Source organism: Cebus imitator, unplaced genomic scaffold, assembly GCF_001604975.1.
Source record: "Cebus imitator isolate Cc_AM_T3 unplaced genomic scaffold, Cebus_imitator-1.0 Scaffold291, whole genome shotgun sequence".
In the NCBI taxonomy this organism is placed as follows: Eukaryota; Metazoa; Chordata; class Mammalia; order Primates; family Cebidae; genus Cebus; species Cebus imitator.
In genome coordinates, this window is record NW_016107606.1 from 1,046,048 (window position 1) to 1,056,612 (window position 10,565).

Below are 10,565 nucleotides of genomic sequence, written 5' to 3' on the forward strand. Positions count from 1 at the left end.
ACCTCATCACAGGGATTTGAAAGTATCTAGGGAGGTAAGGTGGGAAATGACAACTTAACGAGATCCTCAGGTTGAGTAGGATGAGCAGCGGAAGACAGGGAATGAGCACCACTGAAGTGCAGAAATAGCAGGCACATGGGCTTCCCGGGCTGTGTAGAAGCCAGTGGGTTTGGAAAACAGATAGCTCTCAGGGAGTATCAGGAAATAAGGCTGATGGTTCTAGGTGGTTCTAGGTGGGAAGACTGCAACAAGACTCGCAGGTCATCTTAAGATATGTAGGTATCTATTCTTTTTTTCTTGAGACTGAGTTTCTTGCTCTGTTTCCCAGGCTGGAGTACAACAGTGTGATCTCGGCTCACTGCAATCTCTACCTCCCGGTTCAAGGATTCCCGTGCTTCACCTTCTGAGTAGCTGAGATTACAGGAGCCACTGTGCCCAGTTAATTTTGTTGTATTTTTAGTAGAGATGGGTTTCATCATGTTGGCCAGGCTGGTCTAGCACTCCTGACCTAGGTGATCCACCCGCCTCAGCCTCTCATAGTGCTGGGATTTCAGGTGTGAGCCCCGCACCTGGCCTATTGGTGGATATTCTAAGTTCAATGGGACACCAATGGAGCCTTTCAAGCAAGCAGGCAACATCAGAATTGTGTTGAGCAAAGACTACAGGGATTGCAGAGCAGAGAATGGGAAGACAGTGCTGCTTGCAGAGAGACTGGAGAGGCTGCTTAGAAGTGTATATATTTTAAAGAATTTAGCAAGAAATGTTTGTAGGCTGAACGATAATTTAATGATAGAGGACAGGAGAAAAAATATACAATGAAATCAATAGGAGTTAGTTTAGCAGAAGGTAAGTTTGGCAAAGAAGAATGAGATTGAAATACGAGGCTGCAAGTAATTAAGAAAACTATCACTCTAAGTACCTAAAAGGAGAATTTGAACAGAAATTTCTTTATTAAATCATTGCTGTTCTTATTACAAGACTGATGATTAATAAAAAACGTGGTACTAAAGTCACAGGCACTGAGTTAAAGACATCTTCGTTGAGTCATAGATTAGCCATTTGCACAGTTGTGATGATAAGTGATGTAACCTCTCTAAAAACTTCCAGAATTTTTTGTCTTGTTGCTCTTTGTAAAACGGAGCTGCCAACCTCATGGGATTGTTGTGACAATTAAATAATGAATATCGTGCTTAACATGACACGTAACACAAGTCAAAGAACTAAATAAATATTCATTATTATTGATAGGACTTTATCATTATTAATTGGGGACAATATTCTGAGAAGAGTTCACTTTAAAATTTCAAATAGAGGCAAGAATCGCAGTTACTATTGATTCGGAAGCTATTGCTGGGGTGGGAAATTCCCGCTCTTTAAACATGAACTTTCCATGTAAAAGGAGGAGATCAGGGCTAATGTTTGGGAAGATCTGTTTATTTTTGACATTCCCCAGGGAGCCTGGGGAACCCTGGGCATCTCAGCCATGCATTTGTTTACCTTTGGCTTGCCCAGGGAGCAAAACATCATGAAGAAATGCAGGGCCAATTGTCTTGGATTAATAGTTCATTAGTTACATAATTATTAGGGAAATAATCATAACACCGTAGATTTATTTCTAGAATAAAGAACATGGATTTGATATTATTTGATAGACAATATCATAGACAATGCACATTAACATTCACTTCAGATTTTATCCTATTTCATTAATCTAGAAAATAAACCTTTTTTGCTGGCTTAAAGAATCACCTCAGTTGTTCTACTAATTTAAAATTGTACAATATCAGCATGTGTATTATAATTGGTTGCCACAGGATACAGATCACTATTTGTCCATGCAAAGTGGAAACTATTGCAAATACAATATGCTAATGTATGTGCTAAGTCTTAATTCATCATTTTATTTTAGAGCAAAGGAAATCAAGGGAATGTGTTTGCCAATAAATTTTAATATACGTCTCCCTGGAGCAATGAATATGAGATTAAATAGCAGAGGAATACAATAGTATGTACCCTAAATGATTCAAAGTATGTCATTCCCTACTAATTTGGTCAAAGCCAGAGAATTTTTTAAAAAAGAAAAGATTAGTTTCTGTTGAATTTCATTTTATGCCTTATGTTAGAAATTTGTAAAACTGTCTCTTGCTGGCTCTCAGATTGTGAAATAACAATGAATGCAGCTCCAGGCAAGCTGCCTTTCAGGCAGACCTGTCAGGAGAGAGACAGACAGTTCAGGGTAATTCATTCTTGCCACTGAGTCTCAAGTGACTTGTGAAGGAATCTGGCATTTCTAAAATATAAATAGCATTAACTCACAGCAAGAAACAGAAAGTGCTCTTCATGCTTCCTGAGAGGCAAAAGATCCACAGTGAGCAACAGAGAGCCATCGTGGGGTTTAATGACAGGACTTTTAGAAAAGGAGAATTTTATAGTAACTGTCTGTAAAGGACACACCTCACCAAGTCGATGGATTTCCTGGGGGTAATCGATTCCCAGTGTTTTACAAGTTCATGTTCTTCAGGATGATCGTAGTGTGCACAAAAATCACATGCAAATGAATTTTGGATCAAGATACAAAAATAAAATACACCAGCGAAAATGAAATGAAGGGAACTAGGAAATCACAAAACGGGCTCAAAGCCCTGATGTTTTTGCTCATTAATTCAGCATGTAACTCACATTGCAATAGAAGCAGAAGAGGTTGAGCCCACAGTCAAACTGTCACTGAATTCTAAACCAAAACTGAAGTATGGACTTCTTCGCATTAGGGTCACGTTGCCAGAACCATACAATCAAACGCCTGGCCGGGAGAGTTTTCTTTGCTCTCAGAGTTCCTGTGTGGAAAGGAAATCTGAGAACTTATGGTGGTAAATGTTATTACTTCAAGAATTCACCCCACGGAATTCATAAATCATCGTATTTCTACTGCTACTCGATTGAAGCACTAAGGAAAATATGAGGAAACATGAATGAATGGCGGTGTTAAGGAAGGTTTATTTCTTTTCTTCTTTTTTGCTGCTATTAATTTACATGGGATCACATGCTAGAATTGCTTGCCTTTAGCATATCTGAAAACTGTTTCCCATTTGGGTTTTATTACAGAGAGCCTATTGAGAAAAACATTAAAACATCCTTTGAAAATGTATTTGTCAACAGGAAAGATCAACGGGACAGAAAAGGAATGACATCCACTTAACACCTAATTGTCCCTGTGTCAGGGTAGGAATTGTCTTGGTCTTATCCCTTGACATCTGCTGGTTGGTCATTTTATTCAAATCTTTTTCCTACTGATGTCACCTGAAGACTTTTTGGGTGTCATTACATTTTCAGTATCAACAGGGTCCATGACTTGGGTTGCTTTACCACCATAAAAAGATCAATATATATACGCCTGAAGCCAGCCTTTTTAGACGGTAGCCTACCAAGCTGTGAGACTCATGATTTTCCTCTCCTGGAAGTTATGAGCTTTGGTGATCTTAGCACGGGTGTAAGCTTAGCCACTTAGAATCTGTGCCCTGTTCATTTTTTAGGACTCTTCGTTTAAATGAAGAGCATATATTTGTTTTATGATAACATGTTCTATTAGGCCAATATGTTTTATTGTATCTTTCTGATTTCAACACAGCCTATGATCATAGGAAGGAAACTCTGCTAGATGATGTTCTACTCAGAGGTAATGTGGCTCACATGGTGACATTTTAATTCTTACTACATTTGCTACCGACATGACACTTGGTGGAAGTACCTCCCCCTGTCTTCCTTGGATCTTATCACAGTCCCTCCTACCTGGCTGGGACTCTCTTACCTTCCTCCCCTGTCTTCCTCTAGAAATGAGTAAGATGGCCACATGGCCTGCAGCCCTGTTCCCACAGCAACACCTTACTCAGTGCAAAAGATGTTTGTGATTTGTGGTTCTCCCTGCTGTTGATGAGGCCTGAAACTGAATGAGATTCCATTTCTTAGATTTGAATAAATTGCATTTGAGGCCTCTTTTCTATCACAGTCAACCTACCCGTTATACTGGTCTTGATGCCCCTACTCTGTAAACACTCAGAGTATAGCTCAGGCAGGCGTGACGTGGAAACTCTTCACTGATATTCTTCATTCTTGCTGAAACACACAAAGGCATGAGCTACGGGCTCGGAAAGAGGTTTACTGCCATGCCCTTTTACACAGCTCCTTTTCCTCTTCGGCGTAAGGGGAATTGACTTGTGTCATTTAAGCAGCCCTGCACTGAGCACATGCATCACACTGCACACTGCTCCAGCTTACAGAGGAAAGAAAAAACAAAAAACAAAGCCGCTGTTGATGAAACATACACTCTGGTTGGGAAAGCAATAAACACACAGACAACTATTCGGGGGTAGGCAGGAAACATGATCAAGTAAAGTGTTAGAGCATGGGGGGTGCATATATTTCAACAGAAAAGATGAAAGCAAGAACACCTGCCACCCACACTGCCAACTAACATGAGAAGTCCCTGCAGAGGTGAAGGGCTGGAAAAGGGTAAGTACTATCATGCCGCTGGGCAGGTTAATGGGACTTTGTGCTCAAAGTAAAAGGCAAACATCACCATCAGATTTAGTCATAGTCACAGAGGCAGTATGAGAACTAAATGATCCCGTCATGAGTAAAATCCATTCATTCTAATCATTTCTTCAATTTACCGGGCAGCTGCCATGTACACCACACTGTAATAGATGCTTCACATAAAGTATTTTATTTGGTGATAACTGTAGTCCTCTTTTACATATTCCCTCCAGTTTATGGCTGAGTGGGCTAAGGTAAGGGAGATTAAATGACTTCCCTGGTGGTATGCGGCATGTGAACGCTGGGATCAGGAATCTGCCCAGGCCTCTAATCTCCTAGCTCTGTGCTTCTTCCTCCACATCTTATGACCTCCCTGGAGCTCATTTCTCCATCTCTAAGAATCCTGCATCAATGGGTAGGTTATGGATGGACCATTTTGCTTGGTGTTTGAAGAAAACTCCGCCTTGTTACTTATAAGGCCCCCACATACGGTGATGGGTTTGTGAGGCTGAGTTGAGAGCTAGGGGTCCCGTAGGGTGGAATGGGGTGGGCATCAGAATGAGTCTCTCCGGAGGGGATGGGAATCTCAAAGGACAGACTGAATGACAAGTGGGTGCTCAAACTGGAATCTGGATTTGTGAAGGTGGATCTTAGGCTGGGAAAGAAAGGTCATATTTTCTCACTCCAACTCTGATAAGCTGATAGGTTAAGCACAGGGTATATTTTAACTCTGTTGAGGTTACATATTTTTCCCCACATTAAGGCTGTGGTATATTTTATATTATGCATTAGTCCATTTTCACACTGCTATAAAAAGCTGCCCAAGACAGGGACATTTATAAAGAAAATAGTTTAATAGAGTCATAGTTCCACATGGTTGGAGAGGCCTCAGGAAACTTGCAGTCATGGCAGAAGGTGAAGAAGAAGCCAATACCTTCTTCACAAGGCTGCAGAAAAAGAGAGCAAACAGTGGAGATGCCAGACGGTTATCAACCAGATCTTGTGAGAGCATCCTCACTGTCACTAGTACAGCATGGGGGAACCGCCTCCATGATCCGATTACCTCTCACCAGGTTCCTCTGTCCAGACATGGTGATTACAATTTGAGATGACATTTGTGTGAGAACACAGCCAAACCATACTATATTGAGAACACATTATCCAAATTCATGATAATGTGTGTGATCTTTCCATTAGTCTTTTGGAAAATCGTCCTTGTCTTAGTTGACTTCTGTGTGCCGCAGACAAGATTTATGTTGGTGGTAATGGTTAGTAAGAGATTATAAAAGCCCAAATCATATGGAAAAATCTGGTCCAAGCACTGGACCACCCCCATGCTGATGAAATATTTTCTTGGGGATACTCTCAGTGATATTCCTAAAAATCTCCATTTTCAAAATCAAAAGTTAGTTCTAATTTGTTCTATTTTAATAAAATTTACTCCCAAAGCAGAGCTTCCTGTCCCCATGGTTTTTAGAACAGAAGGCTGAGATACTTTGAAATTAATTTATTTTTTAAAATATTCTTTTCTTTAAAAAAATCCATTAGTATCCCTCCTAAGTATATTCACAGTGTTCACGTACTACAGTAAGAGTTCTGTTTGCATTTTATCTTAAGCAAATTATTTTTACTCTTTTGACTTTTAAAAAAAAAGTTTAAATTTTATTTTAAGTTCAGGGGTACAAGTATAGGTTGTTATGTAGGTAAATTTTGTCATGGGGGTTTGGGGTACAGAATATTTCATCACCCTGGCAATAAGCACAGGGCCTGATAAGTTGTTTTTTGGCCCTCAGCCTCCTCCCATCCAACTTCTATTTCTTATCCATAAAATGGAGCTAGCACACTTATCTAATTTCCCAAGTATATTAAAAAGTGTTGGGTTACATATTTCAGATACAAGAAAGTACTTAGAAATATCAGAGCAGGCAACAGATTATGTCACGTCACTTATGAAAAAAGCAGCAAATTGAAGGGAATTAATACTTAAGTATAGGTTAGAAATCTCAATAAAAGTATGAAAAGTAAACTTTCTGAATAGGCTTGAATTACTGCTGAAATGTTTCAGATGTTTACATATTACTTTAACAATAATTATGTTGACCTTCCCTCGGTGGTAAACTCCTGCGTTTTAAATACTGAACATACTAATTTTGAAGTATGTTTCCACAAATTAGGAAATTGTAGGTAGAAATATGTTTAAAACTACAGAAAGTATGTAAATCAAAAAATCATGTTGTGCATCAGGTATTAAAACTTTAAAATATAAAATTGACTTCCTTTCTGATTTATTGAATCCAACCCAGCTGAAAATTAAGATAGCAAATGGCTGTGTTCATTTCCCCTACACGAGCTGTGTGCAGTTGTAGACGATTATATCTTTGAACTAAAGCCATTTTCATGTACATTTCTATATAGATAGAAATTATGGGCCAGATGTGGTGATCTGGAGCCTAAGGCATGAGGATCTCTTGAACCCATCGGAGGCAGAGGTTGCAGTGAGCCAAGATCATGCCACTGCACTCCACCCTGGGCACCAGAGCAAAAAACCTTTGTCCCAAAAAAGAAAGTATGTGCTTATTACAGAAATAAGCTTTAAAAATCATTCTGGGTAATAAACTGTCAGCACTAAAACATATAGAAATTGGCCTCATAAAACCAGAGAGAAAGGGTTGTCTCTGCTAGTTTCTGTAAGAGGTTATAGGGAATTGGTATTTCTTCTTCCTTAAATATTTCATAGAATTCAACGTGAAACCTTTGGAACTGATTTTTTTTAAATGTTATTAATTATTGATTCCACCTCTTTAACAGACATGCCACTATTCAGGTTAGATACGTTACCCTTTGTGGGTTTTGGGAGTTTGTGTCTTTTAGGGAACAGATCCATTTCATCTACATTATCAAATGTATGATATAAAGTTGTGCATAGTATTCCTTTAATATCATTTTAATCTCCATAGAATCAGAAGCAAGTCTTACTTAACTTCTGGTGTTTATAAAGTTTTCCTTCTTAGTCCCTCCCTTTTTTAAAAAACCTTTTCTTGGTTAACATGACTTGAGTTGTATCAATTTTATTTGTCTTTTCAGAGAACTAACCAGCTTTTTGTGTTGTCAGTTTTTTTTTCCCATAGTTTCCCTGTTTTCAGCTTCACTGACTTGTGCTCTGGTGTTTGTGACGTCTTTTCTATGGCTGGCTTACATTGTTCTTTCTTCATTTCTTAGGTGGAAGCTTACCTTATTGATTCTAGATTTTTTTTCTAAGTATGCATCCAATCCTATAAAATCCCTCTAAGTACCACTTCTACTGCACTTCATCCATTATATAAGATGCATTTTCCTTTATTCAAAAATGTGTTTTAACTTTTCTTGAGACTTATTTGACTTGTAACTTACTTAGAAATATATTGTTTAATTGTCAGATATTTGGAGGATTTTCCAGCTATATTTCAGCAATAGATTCTAGTTTATTCCACTGTGTTCCAAAGACATATTTTGTTTAGTTTCTATTGTTTTGCATTTGGTAAGGAGTGGTTTTTAGACTAGAATGTGGTCTATATTGGTGAATGTTTCATGTGAACTTGAAAAGACGGTGTACTCCACTGTTACTAATGTATTCATTGTATGTCAATTCGTACATGCTGATTGATAGTGCTCTTCAGGTCAACCATATCTTCACCGATTTTCTGTCTGCTTAATCTATCAGTTAAGAAAAGTGGGGTGTTGAAGTCTCCAACTGTAGCAGTAGATTTGTGTATCTCTTTCTTCAGTTCCATCAGGTTTTGCCACACGTATTTTTACCCTCAATGGACGCACCTTGAGGATTGTTACGCCACGTGGAAAATTCGCCCCTTCATCTCTCAGATAGAGCTTGTTCCTTGCAGTGAATCTGTCTGTAATCCATTGTTTATTATATTATGGGTGTGGTGGGGAGGTGTGGGGAGTGGAGTGTCCTACAATCTTCTGTTTACATTTTAATGTTTCAGGAGACAGTGTCTTGGAGATTAACTTTCATGAGTTGTCTCTCCAGTGGTATGGCTTTTTTCTCTCCTCTATCCTTTCTTCCTTCTATGGCTCCAATACTCTTCATCTATTTCCTTGAAGTCGTCACTGCTGTTGGTTGTGGGTTTTGGAGGAATACCCTTCCCTTATGGGCATTCGGTTCTGACAGTGTCTTTTTCCCTAGAGTGTTGGTCTTTTTTTTTTTTTATGGAAAAAGCAATGTGTTTTACAATGATTGATTTTATCTCTCCCGCTGAAATGGCCAAGAGGGGATGTTTCTCTGATTTTCACTGTGAGAAGGGTGGGTTTCTGGAGGTAAAGCCGAGGAAGGTGTCAGCTCCCCTAAGGCTGCAGCACCGTGCTGGGCACTTAGCCTCCCGCAGGTCATCCAATGACCCTGCCAGTGTCCCGACCCCTTAGGGCTCCAGCAGCTTCTGCTCCAGGTGAGCACCTCTGGGCTGCGTCTCTGGATGAACGTGTTTCTCCAGATGTTGTTGCTGTAGTTTTCTTAGCAACCTCAGTTCTCTGATGGGTCTCATACAGTTGTTTATTTTCAGTTTTTCCAGATTTTTCTTATTGTAAGGACAGAGTGACAGCTTCCAAGTTCTTTCATGTCAAAGCTGAAAATCTAAGCTTGTATATATTGTACTTTAACAATTGTAGACATATGACTAAGCATGCACATTTTTAGATTAAATATCTTCCCTTAACTACAGGGCTTATTGCCAAGAGAGAATTATTAAGTGGTATAGAAAATATCTTTACAGCCGGGCACGGTGGCTCACGCCTATAATCCCAGCACTTTGGGAGGCCGAGGTGGGTGGATCACGAGGTCAAGAGATCGAGACCATCCTGGTCAACATGGTGAAACCCCGTCTCTACTAAAACTACAAAAGATTAGCTGGGCATGGTGGCATGTGCCTGTAATCCCAGCTACTCAGGAGGCTGAGGCAGGAGAATTGCCTGAACCCAGGAGGTGGAGGTTGTGGTGAGCCAAGATCGCGACATTGCACTCCAGCCTGGGTAACAAGAGCGAAACTCTGTCTCAAAAAAAAAAAAAAAAAAGAAAATATCTTTACATCAAAGCTCATACCTGTAGCTGATAGTCAGAATTCCTGAGCTTTTCCAAGTCAAGTCAGTAGATTTGCTAGAGGCTGGGACGATAAGAACTTAATATCTAATCTTGTCATCAGATTTAAAAAAAAAAAACATGACATAAGTATTGAAGAGCTGAGGCAGGAATGTGAATATAGTGAGAAAGTCAAGTACAGGTATTGATCGACTTACGACCTATGCAACTTACGACCATTCGACTTTACGACCACAATCGCTAGCCACGACTGCTCCGCATCTGGCAGCGCAAACGTTGCCCAGCTGGGCGTACGACAGTGCGGACCAGCTTCCGGCAGCACTACCATCTCCGCGTGCACCATTTCAACTGTTATCCCAGATTGGTACAGCAATTTGTGTTTTGTGTCTTGGATATTTTTCATCAAACCCCTCCCAATAAACTTCTTATACATTTTGAAGCAATGGACCCAAACATCGAACGATTTGCAAGGATTGAACGGATGGTGCACGATGTGTTTCGTCCATATCGTGAAATTTATGAAGAAAAAAAGAAGCATACAATTCAGACAAAGCTCACCATGTTTATGAAAAAACCAACTCCGGTAACCCCAACTGCTGCCTCAGATGGCGACATCAACGATCCGCAGCCAAGCACCAGCGGCCAATAAAATGTTTCGTACATGTTTATATATTTTGATATGTTTTATAATTGGGAAAATGTTTCCTATGGTATTTTTTATACCTGTATTTTGCATTTTTGTATGCACCTGTATTTTGTAATTTTGTATGTTTTGCAAATATTAAGCCAGTTGTACTGGTAATGCAGTGTTTTACTGAAACCTGACGAATGCAAAAGGGGAGTTGGGGAGAGATAGCATGGGGAGAAGTTCTAGATGTGGGTGATGGGGAGGAAGGCAGCAGATCACACTGCCACGTGTGTGCCTATGCAACAATCTTGCATGTTCTTC

General features: G+C 39.6%; 1 long non-coding RNA gene across 1 annotated transcript in view; it reads left to right on the top strand.

Moving 5' to 3' along the window:
• Window positions 1-2,645: 2,645 nt before the first annotated feature.
• LOC108285140 overlaps window positions 2,646-10,565 on the top strand; it is a 30,681-nt gene continuing 22,761 nt past the window's right edge. Inside the window, exon 1 of the long non-coding RNA XR_001817468.2 lies at window positions 2,646-2,867. This is a non-coding gene — a long non-coding RNA (uncharacterized LOC108285140). The remainder of the gene's footprint in view (window positions 2,868-10,565) is intronic.